Source organism: Lissotriton vulgaris, chromosome 2_1 (genome assembly GCF_964263255.1).
Source record: "Lissotriton vulgaris chromosome 2_1, aLisVul1.2, whole genome shotgun sequence".
Taxonomy (NCBI): Eukaryota; Metazoa; Chordata; class Amphibia; order Caudata; family Salamandridae; genus Lissotriton; species Lissotriton vulgaris.
The window spans coordinates 740,603,477-740,620,991 of NC_141687.1; positions in this window are offsets into that span (position 1 = coordinate 740,603,477).

Consider the following 17,515-nt stretch of genomic DNA (forward strand, 5'->3'; position numbering starts at 1 on the left):
ATCAATCTCATGTTTGTGCAGTGTTTCAATAAAGTCCTTTAAAGTTTAGAGAGATTCACATTTCCATGAACAAATACGTTTTTCATATTTGGAAGAACTTCTTCAGCTATTCATGATCCTAACTGTATGTTTTTTTTTGTGTTTTGCTTTAGGATGTTTTGTTAAAATAGTTTTTTTCTACTAACGTTCAGTGTTGGGAGAATATTGTCATTACCATTTGTTTCTGAAAGTCTTTTGATATTGTTGCATATTATTTTTTCTTTTCTATATTCTTATGTTTGTGCCACCTCTGAGGTACCCGAATATTTATATTTTGAAGTGCGTTCATGATGGTATTTCATGGTGGTATTTCAAGCTTACAGTATTGTAGTTTACTGCAACACGACTGACAGGGCCTTCTTCAGGTCATTTAGAGTTAGTGATTCAGTCAGGAGTTGGACAAGTAGGGTGTTAGACCTGTCAGCATTAACACAGTCTTGCCCCAAACGTTTTGTCTTCCTCCTCCATTTTTGCTAATCTTATTTTTGGTGACAGTAGTACTCTGCACACTTTACCACAGCTAGCCAGTGCTAAAATGCACGTGCTCACTCCTTAAGACATGGTAACATTGGCTCTTCCCCGACATTTTAAATTTACTTTAAAGTCCCAAGAAAAGTGGTACCCATGTACCCAACGCCTGTCATTAAATACTACAAGTGGGGTTGCAGCACTTATTTTACCGCTCACTTAAGTATGCCCTTAAGCATGTCTCAGAGCTGCCAATACAGCCTGTGTGTGCAGTTTTTAAACTGTCAATTGAACTGGCTAAATAAACCATTTGCCATGCCCAAACATTCATTTTCAATGTCTAAAGGTCACTCCTCGGTTTGGCCCTGGTCAGCCCAAATGGAAGGGTGCTGTATATTTAAAATGTAGATCATGTACGTTTAAGTTTTACTTGTCCTGGTAGTAAAAAACTCCTACTTTTTTCACTACTGAAAGGCCTACCTGTGCTGCAGGATAACATTGGTGTTACCTTATTATATTTAATAAACTGTAATTTCCAAATGGGAACAGGTAGCCAGATCATGTTTAGTGCTATTTGGAATTGTAATGAAAAATTCTCTCCTGTGGTAAAGTAAGATTATAAATTGCTATTTTGAAAATGTCACTCATAGATAGTTGTCATTTTCCTGACTTAGATATTTAGGGCCAGATTACAAGACCGCCATACTCATGTTGGTGTGGTGGTGGAAGATCAAACCACCACCGCATCCATGGAATGAGCGCCCGATTATGACTCAACTGTTGGACCACACTAGGACTGCCGGGTCCAACAGAGAACTGCTGTTTCCTGGTGAAGGAGTGGTGGTTTGAGGCTGCAATATGCTTGCCGCTATCGCCACGACTCCGCCAAGCATATTACAAGTTTCATCGCAGCCAGGCTTTTCAAGGCAGTTCAACCGCCATGAAAAACCTGGTGGAGAGGAAACACTGGGGTCCTACAGGTCCCCACTGTGCCTCAGTCATATGTGGATGCACACCAGGGGCATAACATGTGCCCCCCTGTGTGTATGCACATAAGTTCCTGCACAGCATGGACTTTTGAGTCCGTACCGTTCAGGAACCTTGTGAGGCCTTCCCTTTAGGGTGTCTTTTTCAAAGGCACTACCGTCTTTGAAAAAGCACCACAGGGGAAACCGCCACGCTGCATGCCCAACAGACTACGAACAAGCTGTAATCTGGCAGGCGGGCATCGTGAGCTTTGGCAGAGCAGTAGCGTGGTGGTCTGTACCTCTGCGCCAAGACTCTGCCAAAATCTCGTAATTTGGCCCTTAGTGCCCGTTGACTGTCCCTGGGTCAAATGACTAGGGGTAGCTTACAGTTGGGCTTTCTGCCTTCCATCTAGACAGCGCACACAATAGAGAGCTCAAGTTAGCCTGAATGGGCCATCACTGGCAGTTGGGGGGGGGGGGGGGGCTGGGCACAATCCTAATTACACTTGTATAGGCTATATCCTGTCTCCAGATAAAGGTCTGGAGCTAGGGAATGTAATGGTGGATGCCTGGTGACTTCATAGGGAAAGATCTAGAAGCTTCTCCCACCTGCCAGAGGAAAGACACGAGGTATAAATATGGGACTGAAGACACCAACTCTTCAGTACACTTCTGGACCTGTAGATACTCTTACAGGAAGGACGTCTGTGCTGCCACTCTGCTGGACTGATGCTCTGAAGGACTGCTTAACTGCTGTGCTGACCTGCTGCCTGCTGTCCTCTTGCCTGCAGGAGAAGGGCTGGACCTGCATCTGTTTGACACAAGACCCCCAAAGGGACTCCAAGGGCCAGTTGGCTGGCCTCCTTACTAGAACCTCAGGTAGAGAACACTCCCACAACCTTGGCCTTAGCACCTGGAATCTGCTATCTGTGAGTCTACCGTGTCCGGTGGTGCCACCCCAGTCCTGTACCCTATGTTTCTCTCCCAGCCTCTGCGGATCCAGAAAAACTTATGCATCTACTTTGCTGTGCGGTGCAACCCAGAGCAGAACCAGTGCATTGCTGCTACTGCATGGATCGGTTCCGCAACAAATACTCTCATTACATCGCAGCCTGTCCCCTCATCAGAACTGTCACTGCACAACGCATGCTCAGTGCATGCCCTCACATGCCACATCAATTGCAAGCTCAAGGACTAAGCCGGACACCGCATCATAGGCTCACAGCTCCTCTGAACTGATGCAACTCCCCGACTGTGAGACACATCCTTTATAGCAGACTTTGTCAGGAGATGATGGATGATGATGCAGCACAACAGCCTCGCTGCACCACCAAACTGACACATTACTTCAACTGCGTGATGCATCTTCAATGGGGACCCGGGCAATGCTACGCAAACCAGTATTTAGGATACCTTGTTCAGTGGGCCTAAATGGGTCCCTGCAGCAGTCCCTAGCTCCATCGGGGTCAGTCTGAGCTTGTGATTCTGCCCTGGTCCGCCATGTCAAGATCTCCACTGTTGGCCTTTATGCATTTTGTCATTATTTTTACTGAAATCTTTAAATTTGAAAATCTCTGGTACTACAGATTGACTTTTTGTCATTTTGGTCATGTTTATTTATGAAAATCTACTCTATTATTCTAGCATAGTGTGAGATCCTTTTGTGGTGTGTTTTGACTGCATTACTGTTTGAAGTGTTGCACAAATCCTTTACCAATTGCCTCCTAGTTAAGCCTGCCTACTCTGTGCCAAGCTACCCAAGGTTGAACACATGTTAATTTAGGGTTTCCTTGTGACTTCATCCTGACAAGGATTTTGGTTCCTGCTTGAGTAGGCTTCGCCCCCTCAACCACTAACCCAGTTTCTTACATAGGGTATTGAGTGGGCACTGCTCAAGTCGCCTCCACAGTGAATGGCTGAGTAATGTTCATATAAGTGGTGAGAGAGCTGTATTTCAAAGGTTGCTATGTGGACACGGGGGCTCCAGAAAATGCACAACCAAACCTTTACTTCAACAGAACACTTACAGATTGATGACAGGAGAAGATGTTAAATGTCATTTTCCTGAGGCAATTGGTCTCAAAGGTAAGGCACCTCCCAATAAATCAAAAAGAAAGTCGATTGAATAAGGGCTCCCTCAATAATTGAGTTCTAGCCCAGTGACATAAATTAAAAAATGTATTATACAAATTTAAAATGATCTGACAAAGATCATAAATGCAGAAGCATAAGGTTAGTGCCTGGCTCTTAGAATAAGGCATTATAGAATAATGTGCAAATCACTGAAAAACGTCAAGTGAACAGCAAAATCAATAGAGAAACAGGCAGCATCTCTAATGCATCAGAAAGTCTTTAGGCTCACCCCCAAAATCAGGGGTTTACATAGGAAATATTCTCGTAGAACTCAATAGAAAGCGCTGATTCCACATGGTGTGAGCGAAAGCATTACATTATTAGAAAATCATAGCACAGTTTTACATGAATATTGATTCTGCATACTGTATGCTGTTATCATGAGATGGCAGGACAACCTAGTTCAGCAAACACCAGCAAACTATTATGACTGAATAGGGCACAATGAGCTAACAAAAGGTCCTTGAAAATTACAATATTTTGACCAAGCTAGAAATGTTATCATCGAGAACAACATCAACAACGTCAATGTAAAAAAATAAACATGACTATGCTTGACTCTCTGCATCGGAAATAAGTGAAAACACACTTTTACAAGTCAAATAAATGTAGTTTCAAAGATAATAGTACTATATCAGTGTACTAATGCACAGTGGCGACTGGCATCTATGGGGATGTGGAGGCGGGGGTAATGTGCAAGCAAATATAAATATTCCTGTCAACGCCACTAGAGGCTTCCTACTACTTCCTTCCCATCCCGAAGGTAAGGGCTACATTCAGAATACTTGAAAGGCGGCGTAACAGCAGCAGGGTGACAGTGGACGTTTGTTGGTTAATAACTCCCGTACAACAGAGTAACAAGTAAAATTAGTCACAGGGGTATGTACTATGAAGATGCGCGGAGAGATGCAGCAAAGGGAATGTTTAAGAAGCAAGATACACTAACTGCTAATACAAGTGCACAACCCCCACAACAGCATGTAAAAACCAAGTTGGACGAACTTCTAATAAAGCTAGAAAGACTATACGAGCGCGAGGTGCGCAAATGGTGGGAGGCAACTAGCCTCCAAAGCTATATTGAAGATAAAAGAGTACCCAGAGGGTTAAGGGTTTACACTATTCCATCGTATGAAAACACAGACCCTCAGCTATTAACTGACTGGGCGGAACACACAGCTAATTACTGCGCATACTAGTCAAATATGCCTGGAGTGATCGGGAAAAGGCATTAGCGGAAATTACAATATTAGAAGAACTTTCCAAAGAAGAAGATGCTGGTAAAATAGCAACATTGAAAGATCAAATGAAAAGCAGACTGACCAAATACGAAGACAAGATCAAGACCAGAAAACAGGAGGAATACACAAGAGATGAGAATGATTATCTACAAGGCAGAGTGTTAACCTTTGCTAGGAAATACGACGTACCAAGAAAGGAGGTGTCTCGGAAGGAAGCTTTGGGGATAATTTCACCTGAAGTCACATCCGAATCTGGCGTAACGGATAGCGAGGCGGCGGAAAACCGACAAAAGAGACCAACAGGGGGAAGAGCCAAAGGGGGCCAAACTGCATCCCCTCCCCTTTTTCACCACAAATGCACTGTAATACACCAGGCCTGGCTTCGTGGGGGCAAGCTGAAGCCACCAGAAAATCAAAACGCAGGACCCGCCGGGCAGGAGGCGGCCGGAAAAGGACGAGGGCAAACATGGAAAAACAAGAAGAAAACCTACAAGCGCTAAGGTTGGAAGACAACCTAACGGTAGTAAATTTAACACAGAAAAATTTGACTGAAGCAGAGAGAAAACTTTTAAGTCTAGGGCTAAGCTTCTGCCCAAATAATAAAATTGAATACACTCAGACAAGAATCGACTTAAATGGCTTTGTGAGGAAGCTTAAACTCCATAAATACCACAAATTGAGATCAGCATCTAAAGGTCCTAAATTAACATTAAAGAGGATGACAGCAACTGACATACTATCATGCGAAGATCTAAGAAGTGTGGAAAATCTTGAAAATCTTAGACTCGAACATGACACACAAGGCATCCAAGATGGCAATATGGTCGACAAAGCCAGGATGAATAATATAGCACAAGAAAGGGAAGAAAGCGCATTTAGACCAGCCTCCACCTTCTGCCCGGCAATGTCATGGGACGCAATTGATGCATTCTCTGAAACAGTTCTGAAAGAACTGATGGATATGAGAGGGTATCAAAGAACTTTGAAATGGGAGGACAATATCTCAGTACAAGAAAGGAATGCACTAAAAAGCCTACAGGAAGATGAGGAAACTATCATCAAACCCTCTGACAAGGGTGGAAATGTGGTGCTTTTAACTAGAGACTATTACCACAAAGAAGCCCTAAGACAACTCTCAGACACCAACTACAATCAAAAAACAGGTACTGAAAAGAATAATGAGAGTGTATCACAGTACGATGAACTTGTGAATAAATGGTACAAAAGAGCAATGCTTGGAAGTTTGGAAAATATCTTCTTACGTAGCAATAACCCAACAATACCTACTTTCTACCATCTACCCAAACTGCATAAAAATGCCACTGAACCACCAGGGAGGCCGATTGTTTCCTCAATCAACGGACTCACAGAAAACATGTCTAAATTCATTGACAGTTTTTTATTTCCCCTGGTGATTCAACTGAAATCCCACGTAAAAGACACAAAAGATTTCTTATCAAAACTAGAGGATTTGGTTTGGGATCCGACATACTTAATAATGGTATTGGACATAACCAGTTTATATACCAACATCAAGCATGAACTGAGGGTAACAGCCATTGAACATTTTCTCAATAAGAGATCGGCAAGATTTGCTTTACACAACTGTATGCTACTGGAGTTCGTTGAATTCTGTCTGACCAATAACATCTTCCTGTTTGATGACCAACTGTATACACAGGTGTCCGGGACTGTGATGGGCACCTGCTTTGCTCCCAGCTACGCAAATTTATTCGTGGGCTGGTGGGAGGAGCGGGTGCCCATGGCACTTGAGACCAGCGGGCAGGAGGCAGGCAGAGTAGTGAGGTGGTACCGGTATATTGATGACCTCTTCATCGTGTGGCAAGGGACGATGGAGACGGCTCATCAGTATATCGAGGTTTTAAATAACAACACCTGCGGCCTGCACTTCTCGGGGACAGTTAGTCCGGTGGCAGCGGACTACCTGGACCTGAGAGTGTTTGTCGAGCAGGGTAAACTACACACCTCCCTATACCGTAAACCCACGGCAGGGAACTCCATCCTAAGGGCCGACAGCAACCATCCCGTCAGACTTATACAAAGTATCCCCTATGGGGAATTACTCAGATTGAAGAGAAACAGCAGTAGGGATGAGGACTTTGAGGTGGCAGCAAAACAGTGTGTTGAGAGATCTACCGTGAGAGGGTATGACACTCACTCCCTAACCAAAACATTGACAAAAGTAAGGAAGATACCAAGGGCTAGTCTATTACAACCAAAAACGCAAAATAAGGAATCAGATACAGGGGGTAAATTCCGGATGATTACATCTTATTCCACACAATCTTGGAATCTCAGGAGAATATTTGCCTAGAATTGGCATGTTCTTCTAACTGATCCGGTGATCAAGGAGGATATCCCACCGAAACCCCAAATAACTTTTCGCAAGGCAAGATCACTCAGAGACACCCTGGTAAGAAGTCACTTCAAAAGAAAGAAACCGAAGAAAAACACATTGACTGAAATGAAGGGCTTCTTTCCCTGCGGCAAATGTAAGGCCTGCGCAGGGAGCAAAAGAATGTTAACATACTGGGTACCTGGGGCAGAGATGACAAAGTCCATTAAGAAATTCCTTACATGCAGCACACCATTCGCTGTATACTGCCTTGTCTGCCCATGTGGTCTTAGATACGTGGGCAGCACGATTCACCCACTAAAAATCTGAATACTGGAACATCAAAGAGCGATTGACAGAGTAGACTCCCCCTACCCTGTCGCAAGACACTTTGGTGATATACACAACAGAGACAGGAGCAAATTACAGTACTTTGGACTCGATCACATTCCGGCGAATGTGAGGGGGGGGCGACAGGTTGAAGCAACTTAGACGCTTGGAGTCCAGATACATTATCGATTTGATGACCAAGTCACCATTAGGGCTTACTAGTGGAGAAGAACTTGCTATACATTTGGGAAAGTAAATAGTTAGAACAGTCATTGAATCGATTAGAAAGAGCAAGCTCCATGATAATTGATAACTGATATACTAATATTTCCTGTCATACAAAGTCATCCCCCAATGGATAGGGATATGTGACGTGCAGAGTAACAACTGTCTGACTCTTGAAAAATGAATAAGAAAAAGGAAGCAAGTAGAGTTACATCCTACACCACTTATCTCAGCATGGATGTGCTCTTGTTTGCGCTCTATCAGGTTTTGTTCAGTAAGGTTTGGTCAGAAAACATATGTGAATAATATGTGATGAAATGTACCTAACTACGACAATAAGTATCTGCTGGTTTTTGTAAATGTATAATGATGTTGTATCTGTGATATGGAAAAAATGGAAAGAGGGACACTAGCCGAAGTATGATTATACTGTGGACAATACATCCCGAATAGGTTGGTTGATACATCATATCCAAACCCCTGTGTATGGTTAACCCAGGGGTTACTTGCCGATCACGGCGAGACATTAAGACCCACATATGTGGAAATATACTGTGAATCATCAGTATCTCATATTTATGGTTAATATTTGAGAGCGTTTGATGCGATACCAACACTCGGGATGACAAGCCGATACACGGCATCATTTTTAAACAGCAGTGCAAAGCCCAGGTACGATGTAAATGATGTATGCATTGTAGGTAAACAAACTGGTTTGAATTGTACACTCCAAAATGGCATGACCCTTTGCATGTATGCTGAAGTCCCCTTTCTATGTTATGCATTAATCATGTGATACGGATTTAAATACACTGCAGCTCCGCGCGTGAGTATCAACACTGACGAAGGCTTGCAGCCGAAACATTGTTTGTTGACTCTGAAATAATTTAAAATGGGAGATTAATACCAACTTGCCCACGAGTGCTGTTTCCCTAACGTAACCGTGAGGATTGTGAGCTACATATATATATATATATATATATATATATATATATATATATATACATCCAACCACACAGGTAGCCAAACGTAGTGGAGCCTCAGAACACAGGTTCGCTCAAACTCTTTTAATGACGATTTTGCAAGCAGGCAGCTTAAGACACAACCGGCATCAAGAATGAATCGACAAACGCGTTTCGGGAGTCTTTGTATCCCTTCGTCAGTGGCATGTCTTCATTTCGTACGAGTATACACAGTCCCAGCCTATGAAAATCCTGATCCCCAGCTACTAGAGGAATGGGCGGAATATACAAGTGAATTCTGCCAGGGACTATTGAAGCTGCTAAAAAAATTAATTGTGAAGCCCTCAGATAAAGGGGGGGACGTTGTCCTACAAACATATGAAGCCTACAATGAAGAGGCATTAAGACAACTACAGGATGTGACGTGTTACCGGAAAGTGGGGAGGAAAGACTATCAAGAAAGCATTACAGAGTGCCATGAAATGCTAAAGAAATGGTATGGCAAAGGGATAATTGAAACGGAGGAGTATTTGTACTTACGATGCCTAAATCCCACCACACAATGTTTCTACCACCTACCGAAGGTGCACAAGGACAGACTAAAGCCACCGGGACGACCAATTGTAAGTGCCCAAGGGAGCCTTTTGGAACATTTATCTATCTATATTGATTATTTTCTGATTGATTATGTCAAGAAGTTGAGAAGTTATATAAGAGACACTAAAGACTTATTAAGCAAGTTAGAACAGCTCACGTTGAGAGAAGGAGATCTACTCATAACAATGGATATTGCTAGCCTTTATACTAGCATAGGACACAAGCATGGCATGGAAGCAATAGAAAACATTTTGTCAATGAGAGAGACTAACTTTGCAGAACACAATGTCATGCTTTTGGAGTTTTTATTCTTCAGCCTAAATAATAACATCTTTCTGTACCAATCATGCAAGAATTAAGAGCGGAGGGGGCGAGTCAACTTGAAAACTTATCGCAAGTAAACATAGTACAAAAAGGAGGCAACACCAACTTCAAACCAGCATCGACATTCGTGCCACAAATGCCAAGTGATAACATAGACCTTTTTATGGAATCAGTATCGAAAGAATTAAGGAAAATTGAGAAAAAAGGCCCAACGAACAAACAGTGGAATTTAACAATGAAACATCGAGAGGCAATAAAAAACTTACAGAGTGACAAAAAATTTATTGTGAAGCCCTCAGATAAAGGGGGGAACGTTGTCCTACAAACATATGAAGCCTACAATGAAGAGGCATTAAGACAACTACAGGATGTGACGTGTTACCGGAAAGTGGGGAGGAAAGACTATCAAGAAAGCTTTACAGAGTACCATGAAATGCTAAAGAAATGGTATGTCAAAGGGATAATTGAAACGGAGGAGTATTTGTACTTACGATGCCTAAATCCCACCACACCATGTTTCTACCACCTACCGAAGGTGCACAAGGACAGAGTAAAGCCACCGGGACGAGCAATTGTAAGTGCCCAAGGGAGCCTTTTGGAGCATTTATCTATCTATATTGATTATTTTCTGATTGATTATGTCAAGACGTTGAGAAGTTATATAAGAGACACTAAAGACTTATTAAGCAAGTTAGAACAGCTCACGTTGAGAGAAGGAGATCTACTCATAACAATGGATATTTGCGTGGAGCGACCATGAAAAAACACGCAAAGAAATATCAGAGCTTGAAAAAGAAATAGAAGCATTGGGGGAGGACAGGAAAAAGTTGGATGAACTTAAAGGTACCATGACGAAGCAAATAAAGGCATACGAAGACAAGATCAGAAAACGAAAGCAAGAGAAATTCGAGAGAGACGAAGGAGACTACGATTTGGGCAGGGTATTAACCTTTGCCAAACGATACGATGCACAAGTAAAAGCGTTAAGATCCAAAAACAACAAAGCGGTTACTACGAGAGGAGATGAATCAAGAGACACCACAGAATCAGAAGTCTCCGAAAATGAGGAGGCACAGAAAGACAGAGATGCGGCGGGAGGCTCCGAAACAAACAAACTCCCTTTTCGCGACGAGTTCCAAATTATCAGGCAGTCACGACAAAGAGGAGGCAGGGGGAAACCCCCAGAACAACAACAACAAAGAAACGCCCCACGCGGAGGAGCGGCGAATGGAGGAAAAAGCAATTATTCGCCACCGACAACCCGCAGTGCAAGATACAACAAAAGGCGGCTATAGAGAGTATTGATTAAAGAACAGCCTAACCATTGTGAATCTGAGCCATCGCATCTTAACGGACAGAGTAAAGCCACTGGGACGACCAATTGTAAGTGCCCAAGGGAGCCTTTTGAAACATTTATCTATCTATATTGATTATTTTCTGATTGATTATGTCAAGACGTTGAGAATTTATATAAGAGACACTAAAGACTTATTAAGCAAGTTAGAACAGCTCACGTTGAGAGAAGGAGATCTACTCATAACAATGGATATTGCTAGCCTTTATACTAGCATAGGACACAAGCATGGCATGGAAGCAGTAGAAAACATTTTGTCAACGAGAGAGGCTAACTTTGCAGAACACAATGTCATGCTTTTGGAATTTTTATTCTTCAGCCTAAATAATAACATCTTTCTGTACCAAGACCAATATTATAAACAGTTGGTGGGGGTAGCCATGGGTACGAGTTATTCCCCCAGTTTCGCAAATATCTTTGTGGGATGGTGGGAGGAAAATGAGGCATGGAATCCCAAATATGAGGAGTGGAGGCAACACATACTAGTGTGGTACAGATATATAGATGATCTGATGATTGTTTGGCGAGGGTCAAAAAGTAAGGCTGAAGAATATATTGAGAAACTTAATAACAACATGTATAACTTACGTTTCACAAAAGAAATAAGTGGCAGCAAAGTACATTTTTTAGACCTGGAAATAAGAATAGAACAAGGGAAGATGCACACACAGCTATTTAGAAAACCCACAGCGGGGAATTCGATATTACATTCTATGAGTAGCCATCCGCCTAAGCTGATCTACAGTATTCCGTATGGAGAACTATTGCGTATAAAATGCAATTGTACATCAGAGGAAGATTACAATGAGAACGCAAGGAAAAGTGTAGATAGATTCAGATTGCGAGGCTATAGTGAGAAGTGTCTGAAAGAAGCCCAGATAAAAGTGAATAACATCCCACGAAAAGAAACGTTGAAAATCAAAACGAAGGATACCGAAATGGAAGGCAAATTCAGACTAATCACCACCTATTCAGAGGGGGCTGGGAGGTTAAGAACAGCATTGAGAAAGAATTGGAATCTGTTAATAACTGATCCAATAATAGGCACGGATATCCCAACACAACCTAAGATAACCTATAGGAGAGCGAGGGCATTAAGGAATACGTTAACAAGTAGTTACCTCACACGTCCTATAGAGCAACCATTTGGTAAACCCATACCAGGCTTCTACCCATGTGGGCGCTGCAAAGCATGTAAACATAGCAAGAAAGTGACATCTTACCAGGTGAGAGGGCAGCTGCGAAAAATTAAATCTTTTTTAACTTGCACAACTCCATTTACAGTTTATTGTCTAGTGTGTCCATACGGACTACGCTATATAGGAAGCACAGTAAATCCCACGAAGATGTGCATCCTGGAACACCTCAGAGCGATCACAAATTGTGATCCATAATATCCAGTGGCAAGACACTATAAACAACACCATAGGAGTAATAGTGAGCAACTGGAATATTTTGCACTAGACCAAGTCCCCATCAATCCTAGAGGGGGAGATAGATTACAAAAACTAAGGAGGTTGAAATCCAGGCACAATATAGACATGGGAACTAAGAACCCCGGAGGTCTCAATAGCCATGAAGAGATGACAGTACATCTAGGCTAGAAGAACCATAATGAAATGTTATAGAGTAAGAGTTGATTTTGGAAAAGGTGATGGACAGAGTTTCTGAATGATGCAGAATACTCCTACCCAGTCAAGAGATCAGGGCTTGATCCATCACCGTTTTTTAGCTCACTGCACCATCCCAGCTTCAGAACCTGGCTGTATGCAAATTAGTCTGTTCCTGTCCCAGTGCATGATGGGAACAGGGCAAACCAAACTACCAAGCCAATTCTTTAACTGGGAAGGAGACAAGCTACCGGGGACCGGTTTCTGGCATTTCAGCCTCGTCGGCCCGGCTTGCTTGAATCCTGATGGTGCAATGAGCTAGGGACTCACGTCTGAGTATACCCTCCCACACATAGTGTGGATAAAATCAATTTTGGAAAAGGTGATGGACAGAGTTTCTGAATGATGCAGAATACTCCTACCCAGTCAAGAGATCAGGGCTTGATCCATCACCGTTTTTTAGCTCACTGCACCATCCCAGCTTCAGAACCTGGCTGTATGCAAATTAGTCTGTTCCTGTCCCAGTGCATGATGGGAACAGGGCAAACCAAACTACCAAGCCAATTCTTTAACTGGGAAGGAGACAAGCTACCGGGGACCGGTTTCTGGCATTTCAGCCTCGTCGGCCCGGCTTGCTTGAATCCTGATGGTGCAATGAGCTAGGGACTCACGTCTGAGTATACCCTCCCACACATAGTGTGGATAAAATCAATTTTGGAAAAGGTGATGGACAGAGTTTCTGAATGATGCAGAATACTCCTACCCAGTCAAGAGATCAGGGCTAGATCCAACACCGTTTTTTAGCTCACTGCACCATCCCAGTTTCAGAACCTGGCTGTATGCAAATTAGTCTGTTCCTGTCCCAGTGCATGATGGGAACAGGGCAAACCAAACTACAAAAGCCAATTCTTTAACTGGGAAGGAGACAAGCTACCGGGGACCGGTTTCTGGCATTACAGCCGTCTTCGGCCCGGTTTGCTTGAATCCTGATGGTGCAATGAGCAAGGGACTCACATCTGAGTATACCCTTCCACGCTTAGGGTGGACAAAAATATTTACAACAAGGGGTGGTGAGGGACAGAGTCTCTGAATTAAGCAGAAAGGTCTCAATAGCCATGAAGAGATGACAGTACATCTAGGCTAGAAGAACCATAATGAAATGTTATAGAGTAAGAGTTGACCAGGAAGATTTCTGAAACAATGAAATGAATAGAAGGTTTTAAGATATGATGAATTTGTAATTTGATTTAATTTTGTTTAATTTCATTTTGGTTAAGGGTTTAAATTTGAACAGTGTGTAGTAAATTAAGTCTAGAGATAGTAAACATGAGGGTTACGCTGTGTAAGCCCATCCAGGGCAAAATAATGACACAGAATTATGTATAATATGGCATGAATATAATTGAAACTGTTTGTAAATATGCACAAGCCCATCCAGGGCGTAATCAATGCGACAAACGTTGAAAACTGTTTAAAACTGTTGAAATAACCGTTCCAATATGGCGTACATGTCTGGGAAGTAGCCCTATTTCGATCTCGATGACACTGTATCACGTGAAGGGTATTTAAATTAAGAAAAAATGGCGCGTCAGTGTACCACTGACAAAGAAAGGAGCTGAAACGCGTCTGGTGCTCAGAGGATAAAAATAAAAACGCTGATCCTCCTCCCGCGAGTGCTGTTTTCTTTGAAAAATACGAAAAGAAAGGAGCTACGATAAGAGCGAGGCGCGCCCCTCGCAACACGCACCCGTGCATGAGTGCATGACCAGGTGCAGCGAGGAGCAGTAATATATATATATATATATATATATACACTCCAGGTTCCAATCCTTTCGTAGAAAAAACCAGAGTCAGAGCCCAAGTATGGAACGGTGTTGTCAGATTTAATTGACAGAAGAAAAACACCCTACGCGCTTCGAGATCAGCCGATCTCTTGCTCACGGGTGGAGCTTACCGGTACCATCGTTCTTTTAAAGAAACATACTGTGATTTGCATTACCACACGTGATCATAGACATAGTGAAAACATTTCGTTAAAGCAATGTTTTCAACAAAAAATTTAAGTTTCATGTAAACAATCAAGTTACTATCCGAAACGGAACGGTAAACCAATTAATGTCACAATTCATTAGCAATCGTATTGACAGTGCAACAATCATCATCAAGGTGCAAATAAGCAAAAATTAATTAATAGCCGTATGCAGCTTCTTAATGTCAGCGTGCTCGGGCTAAATGTCCCCCGGCAACAACGGCTGTGTTTATGTCCAAACACACAACCAGAAATCAGTCCTTGATTAACAATACTGCCCCAGTGGGCTTATGTTGCACAGTTCAAAACCGCCATTTGCAGTGACTTATCCAATTGCGCCCAAGTGGGCAAATTCACAGTGGTATCTCCGTTCCTGCAAGGAAAGAAAAGAGGACATTGCTATATATAACCAGTATTCCATTACAGATCCGTGTGCAATTAAAACCATGATTAAAATATCAGACTTCAGTTACCTAAGAGGCAGCAGCTTCTCAATAAACCAAGTATAACCCAATTTAATTATGGAGGTGAATTGCTAGTTCTTCCCCCAAATTATGTCCTACAGGCTGCATTGTGTTGTACATGATAATGTACCTAGACTCCAACTGTAGCTCTGCTGAAAGTTTTTCCAGTGAGAGTAAGACAATGGTGGAACGGTTCTCAGAGAGGGGCTACAGTCAGAAAGTAATTCAGCAGGCCTTAGTCAGGCTCAACATTATGGACAGAGATGAGCTGTTAGTCCCAAAACAACGTGTAAAAGATGAAAGAATACGTTTCATCACTACATACAATAGCCAATCTTGGAAACTGCGCAAAGGTTTATCTAAGTACTGGCATACACTTAAACTGGACAAAGATATACAAGAAGTGATACATGATATTCCCTAGGGGTGGGCGGCCAGCTATGCTCCGTGCACGGAGTGTGCGTAGTGCCGCCTACTCCGCATTTTGCGGAGCGGGCGTAGCCAGGCGGCACTACGCACGCTCCGCAGACGGAGCGTAGCTAGCCGCCACCCGCCTCCCTCCCGCCCTCCCTAAATACTTTCAATGAAACGAGTAAAATAATTAAAACGCACTTACCTTGCCCGCCGCTGCCCGCCGCGTCCCCGGGGCTCGCTATCTGCATTCTTCCGTCTTGTTTACTAATGCGCATGCGCGGGCGGCCGCGCATGTGCATTTTCTCGTGAGAAATGCGCATGCAGATAATAACTGCTAACTTTTAACTGAGTTATTATTTTTATGGCACATGCACATCACAATAAGGATTGATGTTGAAGACACATATGCTAAAATATACACGTTGTCTCTTTGTTACAGATTTTGGATGCCTGCCCACTGGGGCTTGATGAAGAATGTGTCAAACGCGTATTGCACAATATCTCTATTTGTGTATGCCCACTGAGGCGCTATAGACTCCTTTACAATCATGGAATATGGTTAAAATATTGCCTGATCGTTTGTCTAATATGTGCAATACCTACCATCAACTTTGTAGCTTCACTGTATGGCTGACAAGGACGTCACAAGACATTCTATTGCAATTGATTATGTTCGCCAATTTGAGCAATCATCAGATTGGGCAGAAATGCATATTTTGACTGTTCATAATATTTATGGAACCAATTTGTACATATGAATTAACGCAATGTTTATTTGCTAAATATGTTACTTTACAAATGAGCGCTTTAACAATCATGTAGAGCGGTAGCAACAAAGTAGCTTCGATAGTCTGTTTTCATGTCAACTATCACGTGATTTGTGCAAACACTGAATCTGTCACTTTAAAAGTTTGGCGCTTTGATTTACACTCCACCCGTGAGCAAGAGGTAGGCGTACCTCGAAACGCGTTGGGTTGTTTTTCTGCCAAATAAATCTTTAAGCACTTTGAAACCGATTTGGGCTTCGACTCTGGTTTTTCCAAAAGGATTGTGTTACCAGGATCTTTGAATATATATATATATATATATATATATATATATATATATATATATATATATATATATATAAATATATATATATATATATACACGTTAGGGATCTATGGATGGTGCGCAGCCCGGGGCCCTTCAGAGGGCTTCGTATGCCACAGTATAATTCATGTGCATGGAAGTTAGTACTTAAGACACGGACTACAAGACACAACATACATTGTGTTTAACAAATCTGAGAAGCCAATTGGAGGGCGTTTATTTCACCAATTATGTGGGAGTGTCCAAAGTAGCACAAATTCTTTGTCGTGCCTCTGAAGAGAGCGGAAGCTCAGAAACACGTCAGGCTATTACTACCGACATGAGAACTGTAATCAAGCGGGAATGGGGAGCTGTCTTTACCCGAATAAATGCCTTTTTGGCCACCTGCTGCTTTGTGCGTCCTTACCTGTGGGTACTTGGAGCTTATATATATATATATATATATATATAAATATATATATATATATATTTTTTTTTTTTAACTCACCTTAACCATCGTCCTCCAAGCTCTGGACCTCTTCTCAAACGGATGCTGTATGGCTGGCACGAATCCTGGTGCTGCTCTCACGCTGTAAGAGCAGTGCCACGATTGGAGGCAGCGGCCTCACACATGGCTCCCGAGGGCACTGGAGCCCTGCACTTACTCTGACCTAGTTGAAGGTTTCAAAGTGCGCATGTGTTTTCGGCCGTCGCAAGACGGACGGCCAAAAAGACAAGCGTACTTTGAAGAGAGCCACCACAGCTGACCCTCCTTCCTGCTGCAGTCATTCAGCAGCAGCCCCGCTCCAGTAATGACGCGAGCCTCAAGACGGGAGGATGAAAAATAACATGGTAATGTATTACCATTTTATTTCTCATCTTTGGTGTGTAACTTAAGTGGGGCGACGCTCCTCCGCTTCAACGGAAGAGCCG